Raw genomic sequence first — 14,498 nt, 5'->3', positions numbered from 1 at the left:
TAGTTGCCACAGAGACCATATGACCCACAAAGCCTAAAATATTTACTATCTGGAACTTTCCAGAAGTTTGCCAACCTCTGCGCTAGGCCGTTCACCACAGCTAAAAAGTTCGGGTTACCATAAACCCTCCTTCCCTGAAGAGCCCTAGTGAAGTACACTTCATCAGCTTTTGTGTAACACAGTCCCAAATATCAAATTACACACCTCCAGAAAGAAGAAAGCGTTCCCCAGCATATATTCACTTGACTGAAGTTTGAATTTCCAGAATTAACTGGCACCACAAATGAAATGCAGGCCCCATGAACAATCATTAGGATCCTCCTTGAGAGATGGGCAAAACCCATTCCAGCTGGTGTCAATGAAAAACCAAGTGCGGACAATATGACTCATTAACAAAGAAGAGAGGTTTGGTTTTTCTCGCCTCCATCCTTTTCAGCGGTGCAGCTGGTTTCTCAGAATAGTGATCTGATTTCAAGAAACTACAGCCTGGGACTAGAAGGGAAAAAAAATAAAAAGCAGCCCATTTCTAAGTATTAATGCAAAAGATGAAATCTAGAAATTAAGTCCCTGGTCTTTTTTTTTTTTTTTCTTTTTTTCCAAACCGGTCTATTGGTGACTCACAGGCTAGCTTCTAGCCTAAATACCCTGATTTCCATTGCGCACTTGAGGCTTTCTCAAAGCTCTTTTCAGGTGCGAGAGGGATTAGCGCCGAAATCACTCACTTTACTGTACAGTGGAGTGGAAACAGCGCAGGCTGTTGAACCCAACAGCTACCTGGGTGAATTTGTTTTGCCTCTTATAATGTATACAACACAGAAGGATGTATTTTTCCTCTCTGAACTGTGCATTCCTCAACAGTATGCCAAAGGCTAATTCCCCTTTCCTTGAGTTGTTAGAGAATCAAATGAGGTCACACCTGAAAGCATCTAACACAGTTGCAGGCAGGGTGCTGTTTTCTAGAAACGGGGCTTTCCTTCCTCTTCCCTTCATCCTTCTACACAGGAGAAAATTAAAAGCATACCCTCCTCTGAACAAGAGAATCACAGCCTCCTATTGTTTTTGAGTCTTTAGCTGCGTTAAAAGAGAAACAAAAGTTAAAAGCTGAGAGATACAAAGAGATTTAATTGTGTTCTGGGACTTTCTCCTCCCCATTACTTCAACTCCCAGCCCCAAGATTAAAGATGAGAATAGGTTTCTATTTCTAAATGAACAGAATGCTGCAGGCATCAATCAGTAGGAACCACTAATGGAAACTTGGCCACTAGTACCTTCTCCGAGGCTGTCTGACACATTTGGATCTAATTGGCAGTCTGCTTTAGAGCCGCCAAAAAATACAGTGTCTTACACATCACAGATCAAAGGGGAGACAAACTTGCTAGCGGCCATGCGGCTTTGATTGCCAGAATCAGGCAAGCAGGTCTGTGGGTTTTGTTTACGGACAGGTCAATGCTCACCACCTTATTTCAAGAAAACCTCTAAAAGACCCTGTTTTAGCTAGCTCGGACCCAAAATATGAAGGAACAAGAAAAAGCATTCAGGGTAGCCGGCAGCTTGGGTGGTCAGAAAGAGAGACCAACTTATTTTCATGCTGCCACAAAGTATGTTGGAAATTAATTAATATTCTCTTCTGGGCTTTACATAATGAGTGACTTAGCCTTTTCAATAAGAAATCTGCCTCAGCCTGAAGCTCAGGAATGTCAATTATACCTAAAAACCCTCTTAAATCCATTATTTGTAGGAGAAAACAAAATTTCTCCTTCTAAAAATCAACAAAAAGAATGCTTCTTTCTAATTCCGACATGACACATAAATACCTACTCCCCAGAATTTAAATGATAAATGTTCCCATTGAACCCTGTTTCCCTTTCGAGTGTCACAGCCCCCCTAAAAGTCACAGAACCCTCCTTTCAGATAAATACGTACACAACACAATTTTGCATACAATTTCAGTATTGACAGACTTTCTGAGGACCTCCCAGGGATTCCCTTGGGCTCTATAATTCCTAGATTATACTTCCTAAATTAAAGATTCCTGTACCAAATGTATTAAACAGAAGGATAAAACCATTTACTAAATGAGGGTTTACCCTTGAAGGTCTGTCATTACTTCTAATTTGTGTCACTCATTGTGGATTGCCTGTTCCCAGGACCTCCAGCTCCCCAGCCAAAGATTACTACCTTCTACTACCCTCCCGCTCTCAGAACCCCATGGAATATCTGCTATGCAGAACTAAGAGGGCTCTGGCCCAAATTCCTAAATAACCTTAATACAAAACAATGAAAAGGAGTCAGTGGAAAGCATTCAGATATGGGAATTATTCATTCACTCCACAAATATTTACTGTACACCTATTATGTGAAAGACACTTTCAAGAAACTAGGGGTACCAAGTGAACAAGACTGCTCTGATTTCTGGCTCCACAGAGCTTATATCTAGGTTCAAAACTTAGCCTTACATTTACCACATCAAGTTATCTGAGGATATTACAAGACTTGATTTTCTCAAAACAGAGGACTATAATTTGCACCTTGTTAAGTGGTATAAATTTTGTTTTAAATGGTAATGCCAATGCTGCACCTGACACATAGTGGGCTTTCAAGTATTGTCCATTATTATTATCACTATGATTAATAATGGCAAGCATTAATTCTTCAGATTATGTATCACTGCTGAAAGATCTTCCAATATCCCCACTCTTACCAGATTCATACATAGTACCAAAGTATCACACAAGCATTGGAGGAAATGCCAAAGAGGAGGTTTGGGCTCAAGCCTGCAGTTCTGGACCTTCTTCTACTAGCCTCAGTCAGGTTGTTTCCAGAATGTGCTCTCATTATTAGTCATTGATCACTGATGAACTGTTCCTTGGTTAAGATGGTCCTTTCAGTATGTTTGCTGCTCTGTGTCTTTATAAAGGCTGCTACCTTCCCTCTTCTAAGACATCAATGGCTTGGCCCCTATATTTGTTAAAGAAAGTCCCTTTTAATCAAGTTGCTGTTGCTTATTTTCCACTTCAATCTCTCCATCACTGAAATATCCTATGTCACAAGGTAGCTTTTAACACATAGGTGACTCCATACTAGACCACATCACCTGCTAAACTTCCTTGAAACCAAGAAGTAGCAAGTTTATAGAACCAAAAAATCTTCAATCCAACTGCCAGGAAATATATAGGACCTTGATTACAGGAAGTAAGTCTGTCTGACATCTATCTTCAACATCAGACATCACACTCGGAATGTGTTCCGTTCTATGGAATACTTCTAGGATATTACAATCAATCCTGAAGGGCTGTAAACTCATTCCAACTCCTACCTGTGAGAAGTCCTGCACTCCTTGGACTGTTGAGAAGATTAAGGCTACAAATATAACGAGAGGGGAAGGGCCAGAGGAAGAGAATGATGACCAGAGTTAGCATGGAGGGCTCAGCAAGAAGACAGACTAGCTAGCCAAGGAAACACAAGTCTAGGATTCTAGAAATAGAAAACAAAAAACAAAAAACAAAAAAACCCATTGTTCTATGGGGGCAGAGAAACAGCACCTTGAAGTCAGACATGTCTCTAAATTTTATTTTTATTTTTTACTTTTTAAAGATTTTTATTTATTGAGAGAGAGAGAATGATAGAGAGAGAGCATGAGAGGGAAGGAGGGTCAGAGGGAGAAGCAGACCCCCCACTGAGCAGGGAGCCCAATGTGGGACTCGATCCTGGGACTCCAGGATCATGACGCGAGCCGAAGGCAGTCACGTAACCAACTGAGCCACCCAGGCGCCCCGACATGTCTCTAAATTTTAGTTCTCAAGGCAAACGCCAAAATGGAAGTGTTAAAAATTTTCTAAGCAAATATTGGGAGGAAGTAAACCAGGAGACCTTCTGTAGAACATAAGGGATGAACAGTGAATTTTCAAAGAGATGATCCGTTTCAGAAAAAGAGTCACAAAACTCTATCCTATTGTGTTAATTATCAGTATGTTTGCCTCTAAGCTCCACATCCACTCTTCGTTGTCTGTACTATAGAAATGGATATGGGCCCTGTATATATTTCTTCTTTGCCAGTTGGTACAATGCTAAGCTTTGTTGGTGGAGGGAGACAGAGGGGTACTGGAGGCAAAGAGGTATTTTCTCTTCGTGGTGTGGTAAGCTCCTTTTGCCAGGCCCCTACAGCTCCTGATTTCTCCAGCATGGGCACCTGCAGGGCATCGCTTCTGCATATCCAGCTCCACAATGAACCGTTTCTATAATGAACGGCTTCTCTAGCACCTGCTTCCTACAGTGTATGGGGGCAGCCAGCAGCACTCTGTGGCCAGCTGCCTTCCCAGCACTCCCTCAACTGGCCTTGCAGTGATTTCCAGGGCACAGCATGTCCCTGTGGACGGCTCCTCAGCGCCTCAGAGGGTAGATCTCCAGCAAGACCCACAGGCACAGCATCTCAGTGACTCTTCCAGTATCCCGTGAGCCAAGGCTGTGCTGCTCACTCCAGCAAAGTCTGCATCTCAGCCCTGATGGAGAAGGAATGCTCCATCCCAGTCCTAGATGTAATGATGTCCCTTATATCTGATTTCTGAATTCTTCTGAGTTCTCTTTACTTCTTCTAGGCCAGTTCCCCATTACTCTAATCCTCTATTATAGATACTAAGTCCTTACGTTAAACTTCCCTTATTCCAGTTACTCTGTGGCCCTGTCTTCTGGTTGGGTCCTGAGTTACAGATTTGCGTACCACCTGTGAATATAAAAGACATCGTTTTAAGGAAGTAAGGTGCTATTTCTTCAGGTAGAGTATCACAGAACTAGCATGTCAGAAATTACAAGAATCTTTGCAATCAAGATAGAAAATTAGAGGCACAATTATGTTAAGCCATTTCTGGGCCTATTCAAGGAAAATTAATCACTTCCCTATTTGTACCATCACTCCACCTAGATTATATTTGATTATATGTCTATCCATTTAGAGCATGTTCAGGGCATGGCTCATATATTACTTGTTGTATCCCATATGCCCAGCAAAGGCGTATGGGATACGAGAGGTATATGGGTCCTACAAGAGGACCTTCCTAAGGAATTTGTCCAAGGTAAAACAACTACTTAATTTCAAAACCAATGTATTCTGGGGCGCCTGGGTGGCTCAGTTGGTTAAGCGACTGCCTTCAGCTCAGGTCATGATCCTGGAGTCCCGGGATCGAGTCCCACATCGGGCTCCCTGCTCAGCAGGAGTCTGCTTCTCCCTCTGACCCTCTTCCCTCTTGTGCTCTCTATCTCTCATTCTCTCGCTCAAATAAATAAATAAAATCTTAAAAAAGAAAAGATTTTAAAAAACCAATGTATTCTGTTCTCCTTTCCAAAGTCTCATTAACATTTATCCTTTAAATTCTCAAGCAATTGAACATGCTACAATTAAAATAGCTCTGGGATGGGTGATATATTAAGTGTTCTCTATTATTCATACTGGACTCTTCCTCCAGATTGGTTGGGATTCATTCTTTCCTGTGAATACTATTACTGAACTTTCCCTGGTTATTTGCTAGAAACCATATTCCATCTTAATCAGATGTTGTATTTATCTTCGTGTGAAAACTCTGAAGATATAATAGTAGATGAAACAGTGTATGAGGGAGGAAGGGGATAGAAAAACCATTGTATCCTCTATATATACATATTAAATAAAAGAAACTCTAAAGATTTAAAAATTATAGCACTTAATGAAAACGAAAACTGCAATATTAGTAGCAAAGTTAAATTCAAGGCAGACAAGCCTTAACGGGGACAAAATAAGCTGCTTTATTTTTCTATTAGGTAGAATGTAAAGGTAGGTGTAATAGTCATAAATGTTTTTGCACTAAACATAGTGTATATGTGAGCTTAATTATATAAAACAGAATTTCATTTCAGAATGGGAGGCCTGCAGGAATTGAAGTATCTCTTTCCTTTCTATGAGAATCCATTTTAATTAAAGCAGTCATTTTTAAAAGTAAAAGCCTTCCAAAATAAAGAGTAATGAGGGGAGGCCATCAGTGCAGAAGAGAGTTCAATAAATTTCTAGGGAATGGAACACAGATGGAAAAGCCTTGACCAATGGATGAAGCAGAGCAAAAAGTAGCCGCCTAATATATAAACAATGAGGGAAGTGCTCCTACAATGAAGGGCCTTAACTTCCTCAACAGAACCCAAAGGGGATCTTGACTGAGAAGCAGCATATACAGCAGAGATGGGGAGTGAAAACTGGATCGGGAGGTAGGGAAACTGGTGGAAGACTTGTAAAAGGAAGAGCCAACTACAGCTCACTACCTGCCTTCCCCTCTTAAAAAAAAAAAAAATTATTTATTAGAGAGAGAGGGAGATCATGAGTAGGGGGAGTGACAGAGGAAGAGAATCTTTCAAGCAGATGCCCTCCTGAGCGCGGAGCCTGATGCCACCAGGCCTTGATCCCACGACCCTGAGATCACGACCTGAGCCGAAACCCAGGGTTGGACGCCTAACTGACTGAGTACCCAGGCACCCCTGCCTTCCGCTCTTTGGCCAGAAGCTGAAGAAGGCATTTACCCCAAGGCCAAAATAAATAGGTTATGATGATAACAGATAGATGATAGATGATAGATGGATGGATGGATGGATGGATAGATAGATAGATAGACAGACAGATAGATAGATAGACTCTTCTGTAAAGAAAGTCAATAAAATGTCTGCTGGGCAAGAAATAGAGCAATCAGTGTGGATGTTGGTAATTAGAGAAATACATCCTAATTTAGAACTCAAAAAATTACAGTGTAGAGGTCAATTTCCTGACCACTCAGCTCAAAGAGAAGCCCCTCAGCCAACAGAACTCAGTCACACACACCCCGCTCCTGATCATTCACTTGACTCATCCTAAGTGTGAACAGACACCAAGGAACAACAAACATTTAAGAGAAGCCCGCAGCATCGAAGAGACTGTGGCAAACTTTTTAAACAGTTTTTTAGAGAGGGAGCACAAGTGGGAGGGGGCACGGGGCAGAGGGAGAGAGAGAGTGTCCCAAGCAGGCTCCCAGCCCAGCATGGAGCCCGACACGGGGCTCGATCTCACAACCCTGAGATCATGACCTGAGCCCAAATCAAGAGTTGGACACTTAATCAACTGAGCCACCCAGGCACCCCCGTGGCAAACTGTTTTAAAGTTAAAATTCTAATTACCATCCTTCGAGAGATTAGAATAGATATTGCATCTGCAACAGGATGCTATGGAAAAGGGGTGTCTGTAAATAAAAAGAAACTCGGAGATTCACAACAGCTGTCAAAACACACATTGAAGTAGAATGGTTGACAGGCAATAGAGAAAGTCTCCCATAAAGGAGAACATAGAGGATTCAATATTTAATAGGAGTGTTAGAGAGAGACAACAGAGGCAAAGAAGGAAGGAAATTTCCTTCCATTTTTGGAAAATTCCCAGGGCTTGAGAAGAAGACTTATCTTCACATCTAATAATAGATTATTAATAATAGATGTCTTCACAACTAATAATAAGAACAAAGGAAAAGTCCTCATATCTACAAACATGACTATGAAAGTTAAGATGGAGGAAAACAAATCTCCGGCAAACTAATTAGATATCGGAAGGTACAGAATTAATATCTATAAAAATCTGAGTGGGAAAAATTTACAATCTAAAACTCGATACTCAGCCAAACTCTCAATTATCCAAGGAAGGGATAAATTCGAGGGAATACAAAAAAAAAAAAAAAAAAAAAAATGCAGACCAGCAAGGACTCAGAAGTTTTGCCTTCCGCACATATCTTAGTTAAAGATGTACTCCAGCCAAACAAGGGGAGAAGCCAAGAAAATGAAACCCTGGGATTCAGGAAACAGTAGATCAGAACCAGGAGCAGGAAGGGATGTCTCAACATGACAGCTTTGGAACTGGCCTAGAGGTACAAGTTGAGGCAGGAAGATCTGTATATAAGACCTGGAACACTCCAAGAAAAAAAAAACATAGGTGGTAAGCTCCTCCCCATCAGTTCTGGCAATGATTTTTGGGGGGATTTGACCCTAAAAGCAAAGCTGACAAAAGCAAAATGAGCAAGTGGGACTACATCAACTAGAAAGCTTCTGCGCAGCAAAGCAAACCATCAACAAAATGAAAAGGCAACCTACAAAATGGAAGCAATATTTGCAAAGTCTTTATTTTGATAAGAGGTTAATATCCAAAATATACAAAGAATTCATACAATTCAATAGCAAAGCAAAAACAACACCTACAATCTAATTTATAAATGGGCAAAGGACCTGAATAGACATTTTTCCAAAGAAGATATACAAATGATGAACAGGTACATGAAAAGGGGCTCAACATCATTAATCATCATAGAAATGTAAATTGAAACCACAATGAGCTATCACTTCACATCTGTTAGAATGGCTATCATCAAAAAGACAAAAGATAACACATACGGGCGAGAATATGGAGGGAAAAAAGGGGGTCAAGTCCTGAGCCCAAATCAAGAGTTTAGCAGATGCTAGATGATAGATAGACAGATAGGTTTTGTTGGTAGGAATGTAAACTGGTTCAGCCACTGGGGAAAACAGTATGGAGGTTTTTCCAAGAATTTAAAATAGAATTACCATATGATCCAGCACTTCCATTTCTGGGTTTATATCAAAAGGAAAAGAAAACAGGATATTGAAGAGATAATCTGCATTCCCATGTCTACTGTAGCATTATTCACAATAGCCAAAATAGGGAAACAACCTAAGTGTCTATCCACAGATGAACAAAGGAGATGTAATATGCACACATACATTTACGTACATGTATATATACACACACAATGAAATATTATTCAACCATGAGAATGAAGGAAATCATGCCATTTGTGACAACATGGATAGATCGTGAAAGCATTATGCTAAGTGAAATAAGTCAAAGAAAGAAAGACAAATACTGCAGGGTATCTTGTACACTTCAGAGAAAATACTTGTTTATGGAATATCTTCTAATTTTTTCCCACAAAGCAAGCCTCAGTATATTCCCCAAAGTGGAGGGAGTACAGGCTATATGACCCCAATGCAAAAGCAAACGATCTTAGAAATTTGTCATATTTTTAAGGAAAGACAAAATACACCTGGAAACCAAAACCCGCTTTACCAAAACCATTATCAAATAGAAATCAGTATGGTGATTATTTTGCAGAAAAGACCAACAATGATATTATTTATTAAAATTTGTTGGATGTTATCAAACTTATGTGGAAAGGAAATTCATAGCGTTCTTTAAAGATTTATTTATTTATTTTAGAGAGAGAGGGAGCACAAGCATGAGGGGCAGAGGGAGAGAGAGAGAGAATCTCAAGCAGATTCTGCACTGAACACGGAGCCTGACGCGGGGGTTCGACCCTGAGATCAGGACCTGAGCCAAAACCAAGAGTCGTTCACTTAACTGACTACACCACCCAGGTGCCCCAGAAAATTCATGGTTTTAAATGCTTTTATAAGTCAACAAGAAAGAATAAAAATAAGTGAAAAATTCAACCCAAGAAGTAGAGAGGAAAAAAAAAATTAAAAGCTAAGAAAAGCAGGAGGGAAAATTACAAAGATTAAAAAATAAGTTAATGAATTAGAAAGCAAAATAAAATTCATCCAAAAATTCATTGTTTGAAAAAACTAAGAAAAAAGACAAACATCTGGCTATTAAGAAACAACAGAGAAGGAACCAGATAAAAGCAGAAGTTCTGAGAATCAGATTGTTTTTATTTATTTATTTAGATTTTATTTATCTGACAAAGAGAGAGCACAAGCAGGGGGAGCGGCAGACAGAGGGAGAGGCAGGCTCCCCGCTGAGCAAGGAGCCTGATGCAGGACTGGATCCCAGGACCCTGAGATCATGACCTGAGCCAAAGGCAGATGCTTAACCAACTGAGCCACCCAGGTGCCCTAGAGATTGTTTTCAATTAAAAGACTTCTCTATCTGACTTCACTCTTCACCCGCTCAATACAACAAAAGTATCAGCAGAATTGATAGAGGAACATTTGTGTGTGCCCATATCTACGGATGATAAGTTGGACACTTACACTTTTCCTTCCTACTCATCGACTGATCAGCACGGAAGTGTGGGGGGCTGAGCCCTTCTGCTGTTTGTTGCATGGAAGGACATACTGGTCTCTGATCATTTTATGCAACTATTCCTTTTTTTTTTCTCCTAAAATAATGGGTATTGATTGACAGGGGCCAACCTGGCCAGAATTCAGTGTTCCCTGGTCTCTGTTCAGCTATAATTAAGCAGAGCTCCCACAGCTACTGTGTCAGACTTTCAGAGAGCAAATGCTTTCCACGGGCAAAGGGCAAAAGAATATTCTAACGAGGATGGGCTAATCGTCAGTTCTAAAACAGAATCACTGAGTTAAGTAGTTAATTGCTATAAGCTGTAGTCCTTCACATATAAGACAGAAGTATGTACCATAAGGTTACATCAGTATCTCTTCTTAGCAGACAGAGCAGCCGCTAAGTAAGGGGAAAGACACACCTTACTGCACTTTCAAAGGGAATTCCTTTCCAAGTAAATGAAAACAACGTGGTCAGGTGACGTCCTCAGAGGGCTGCTCTCAGGACTCAGCTCCATTTCCGGTCTTTGTTAAGCTGCCATGTACTACTGTACTTCGAGCTTTCTCCAAAAAAGGAGAAGGTAGCTGGGTTGAAAGCATTTCTTAAACACTAATGAATTCCTTTCTACAAGAAACTCTCCTGTGCCCCTTACTTCCTAACAATCAAGCGAAGTTATAAAACCAAGGAGCAATCCATCTCCCACACAGTTGTTCTACATTCGCTCTCGCTGCCCTGTTATCATGCCTCATGAGTAATTTTATTTATTCTCTGCTTTGTTCCAAAGAGGATTTAAGGGTAAACCCCGTGAGTAAGCTTCCCGTTAACAAAACCTCTTCTAAGCTGGTTCTGGGTAAAGACAGAGCAATTGTATGGGGGCTTTCGGATTCGATTCAATAATACGTTCAAGCCAGAAAACAGCAGAATAACAGAATACTTTTTAAAAAGCACTTATTCTGTAAATGTTATGATCACCAAAATGCTATTAAATTTTATAAGCATGAAACATCTTTCTCATTCGCTTTGTCTCCCCTCCCCCCTTTCCTCTGTGGACACTACTTTGCACCAGGCCTTAATTAAATAATAGTTGGACGACTGCCGTAGGCCTCTAACTATTCATGCTACTCCCTTACAATTCAACCAACACACTGCTGTCAGATTAACCAGCAAATGTATACCTTTGCACAAATCACCCCTCAAGCGTACAGCCCTTAAATAACCTCACTGTAGAAAGACCCACCAACTCCTGAGCCAGTCTCTTTTCTCATCTGTATCTGGCTCTCCTCAATGCTACAGGTGCTTTGTTTCAGCTTAATTAGACTATTTATCACCCCCCCAAGCCACCTTGCTGTCACACCCCCCCCTGGAATGCCCTAGTCCCCTTCTTTGCGATGACAATCCTTACAATCTTTCAGAGCCTTGACCCAGTATCAGCTCTGTGAACCCCTAGCCAAAAAGTTTCAGTAACATCTGTGTTCCTCCACATGCTCAGAGTACATATCTCTGCCACTCACCTGGCATTCATCAGGCATGGCCTTACGTGGTTATATTCATCATTCTATGGCCCGGTGTGCTTTTTCTCCTAAACCAGAGTAAGCCACTGGAGGCGAGCAATTGCCACACACTTGTCTATACAAAGGCTCTGAATATGTGCTTCATAATTAGGAGGGTAGTCTGAAAGCCTTACCTTCTTCAGTGAGCTCAGCCATAGGTCCATGCTTCTCAAACAAGCTTAGGTGCACCCCAGGGGTACACAGTGGGTCCTGGAGGAAACGAGATAAAAAAGGAAGCATCTTCGAGTTCATTTTACTTAGATAATTTACAGTGTTATCTTTAAAATAAAATCCAAATGACATGGAGTAGATTGTAATTTTTAGATGAATTTTAAAGACAGTAACACCAGGAAACAAAACAGGAGAGGTCAAGTAAATTTCTAGTCCTCCGTGGTTCACTTTGGGCAATACTTCCAAGTCATCTCCTCTTTCTGCCAGGGGTGAATTTGTGTTCCTACACCAGCTGAGGATGTTTATGTGGAAACATCTGAGAAATACCCTCTAGATTAGGAATGCGTAATAGGGAAAGAATACAATCATTTCCCTTTTCTTTTTTTCCCCATCATTTCCATTTTAAGATGCAATCAATACACATTTTTGTTTTCATTAAAAAAACGGGTAATAGAAATGAAGTCTGCAGATTTTTTCAAGTCTTTGTTTTACTTCCTTGGTTATGTCACCAGCTAGACCCCAAGACCTGACCTTCACTACCCACCTGCTTGTATTCACCCACCTTCGTCCCACATTTTTTTCTTAAGCTCTTCTTTCCAGCTTATCTCTGAACTCAGGAAAATGGAAAGAGAAACGCCCCTCCAGCGACAGCCACCTCCCTGCCGGGACCGCCAGCCCGCCGGGACCACCCACACGAGTTTGAGCGGAACCCCTGACATGCACCTGCGCAGATGGACCATGCCGTGACCTCTAGAAGGACCAATGACCTTTACCTCATCATAACACTAAACTCTCCACCCAAGGAGGAGCGCAAGCCTCATTTACCTAACGTGCAATGTATGTAGAGGCGTGTTTTCCTAAGGCGCATGCGCGACCATATGCCCGCCTCTACATCTGATGCCAAGGCTTCCCTGTCTAAATATTCACCGTAACCCTCAATAAAAGGAACTCATCATCCACCCCTGCTCAGGGAGTCACGGCTTTGGAAGTCAATCTCGGTGAGCTTACTTGCTGCAAATAAAGTTTCCTTTGTGGGACCACTCCACCTGCTGTATCTGGGACTCACCAAGGAGGGAACTCACGTGGGTTCGGCTACAGTTATGATATATTTGTGACATCTGATATAAATACTAGAAATAAGTTTAGTAGGACCACTCTTAAAAATGTTACTCATGTTAAAAGCCCCCAAGTGGAAACATTTTGTCACAAATGAGAGCCATCCTCTGTGAAGAACAGCTTATTGTGGGTTTCAAGCAATCCATGGAAAAATAAACACATTCTAGTTCAAAAATCAAAAATTTTTTAAAGCACTTAAAAATATTTATGAAACTTTTAATTCTTAATTTACTGTTTGAAATCCGGAAGTAGTTTTGTGTTCTACCTTTGAAAGTAGAATTTATTATTTCAGCTTGAATAAAAATTTCATTGTATCTAAGCAGATGTTACCAGCTATCCACCTATGTATTTTTTAAAAGATTTTATTTATTTATTTGACAGAGAGAGAGCGGGAACCTGGGGGGTGGGGGGTGGCAGGGAGTAAGAGAGAAGCAGGCTTCCCGCCGCGCAGAGAGCCTGATGCAGGGCTCGATCCTAGAACCCTGGGATCATAACCTGAGCGGAGGGCAGACGCTTAAGGACTGAGCCACGCAGGCGCCCCTACCCACCTATGTATTTACTACTCATTCACACACACACATTTTCACATACTATCCTATCCATCAACACACACAGGTATATACCTTAAATTTAACTCAATTCATAGAACAAGCAATGTGTACCAGAATCATAGAGAAAAATTAACAGCAAGCAACTGAATGTTAAGAAGAATCCTAAGACTGATACACGCAGAATATACAATCCATTGTATTCTTCAAATAAGGATAATGAGGTTCTGACGTCTCTAATATAAATACTAAAAGAAATATGTCCCTGGAAATTCCCCAAGCAACTTTTGCTGTAAGTCTTTTCAGCCATTGAGAGCTATAAACAAACCATGAAGTTCAACTGTTGTTCTTTAAATTTGCTTATTTTAAATAAACTAGTAATATTTTTCACAGGCATCTGGAATTATCCATAATTTGGTGCCTGGAAGCTGCTTCTGGCAATTACCAGTTCCTCGTCTAAGAAGAAGTTCCCTTGTGCTAACTACTCTCATGCAGATGAAGCTCGCAGTGGGGGCTGGTGATCTTTTCCTTCTTACACAAAAAATTAGATTTGAATTGAATCCAGAAAACAGTCACTTCCAGTTGTCTAGATGAGGAAACTGGAGCCAAGATAACTTGTATATCGTCCAAAGCCACAAGGGGCTAATAGCACTCTCACACCTCCCTCTACTCCTCCATCTCCACTCAGAATGGCCGCTCTAGCTTAAAACACCTGGTCAGGGTCTGCATTCCTTCACTGGGAAGGAGAGAGAAGGAGCAGATGACCTTGATTTCTGGTGCAGGCCCCTCAACAACGCGCAGCAACGCATTAACTCAAATTCCTTGCTTTAGTGGTCTGACTTGAGTGGAAACACCATCCTGTACTTTAAACCAGCTCTCACAAGACCTTGTCCCTTCTGAAACCAACACAAGAGTCAGTCCAATCCTGAAGCTTCTGAAGCTTTGTTGAAAAACATGCGATCAGGTTTTCCTCTAAGTCCATTTGGGAAACTGTCTCCCAGAAAGACCAAAAGGACCTCCCAGCCAGGAGCAAGGATGCTGCTCACA

General features: G+C 41.1%; 1 long non-coding RNA gene across 2 annotated transcripts in view; it reads right to left on the bottom strand.

The window, feature by feature from the left end:
• The window catches only part of LOC148164167 (uncharacterized), a 200,695-nt gene extending 187,641 nt beyond the window's left edge, over positions 1-13,054 (bottom strand). For both annotated transcript variants that reach the window (XR_015768381.1, XR_015768382.1), the window contains exon 1: positions 11,751-13,054. This is a non-coding gene — a long non-coding RNA (uncharacterized LOC148164167). The remainder of the gene's footprint in view (positions 1-11,750) is intronic.
• Between the last annotated feature and the right edge of the window lie 1,444 nt (positions 13,055-14,498).

Source organism: Eumetopias jubatus, unplaced genomic scaffold (assembly GCF_037043125.1).
Source record: "Eumetopias jubatus isolate StellerSeaLion01/CBP00866 unplaced genomic scaffold, mEumJub1_p1.0 scaffold_6, whole genome shotgun sequence".
Lineage (NCBI taxonomy): Eukaryota > Metazoa > Chordata > Mammalia > Carnivora > Otariidae > Eumetopias > Eumetopias jubatus.
This window is presented reverse-complemented; position numbering and strand designations above follow the sequence as displayed.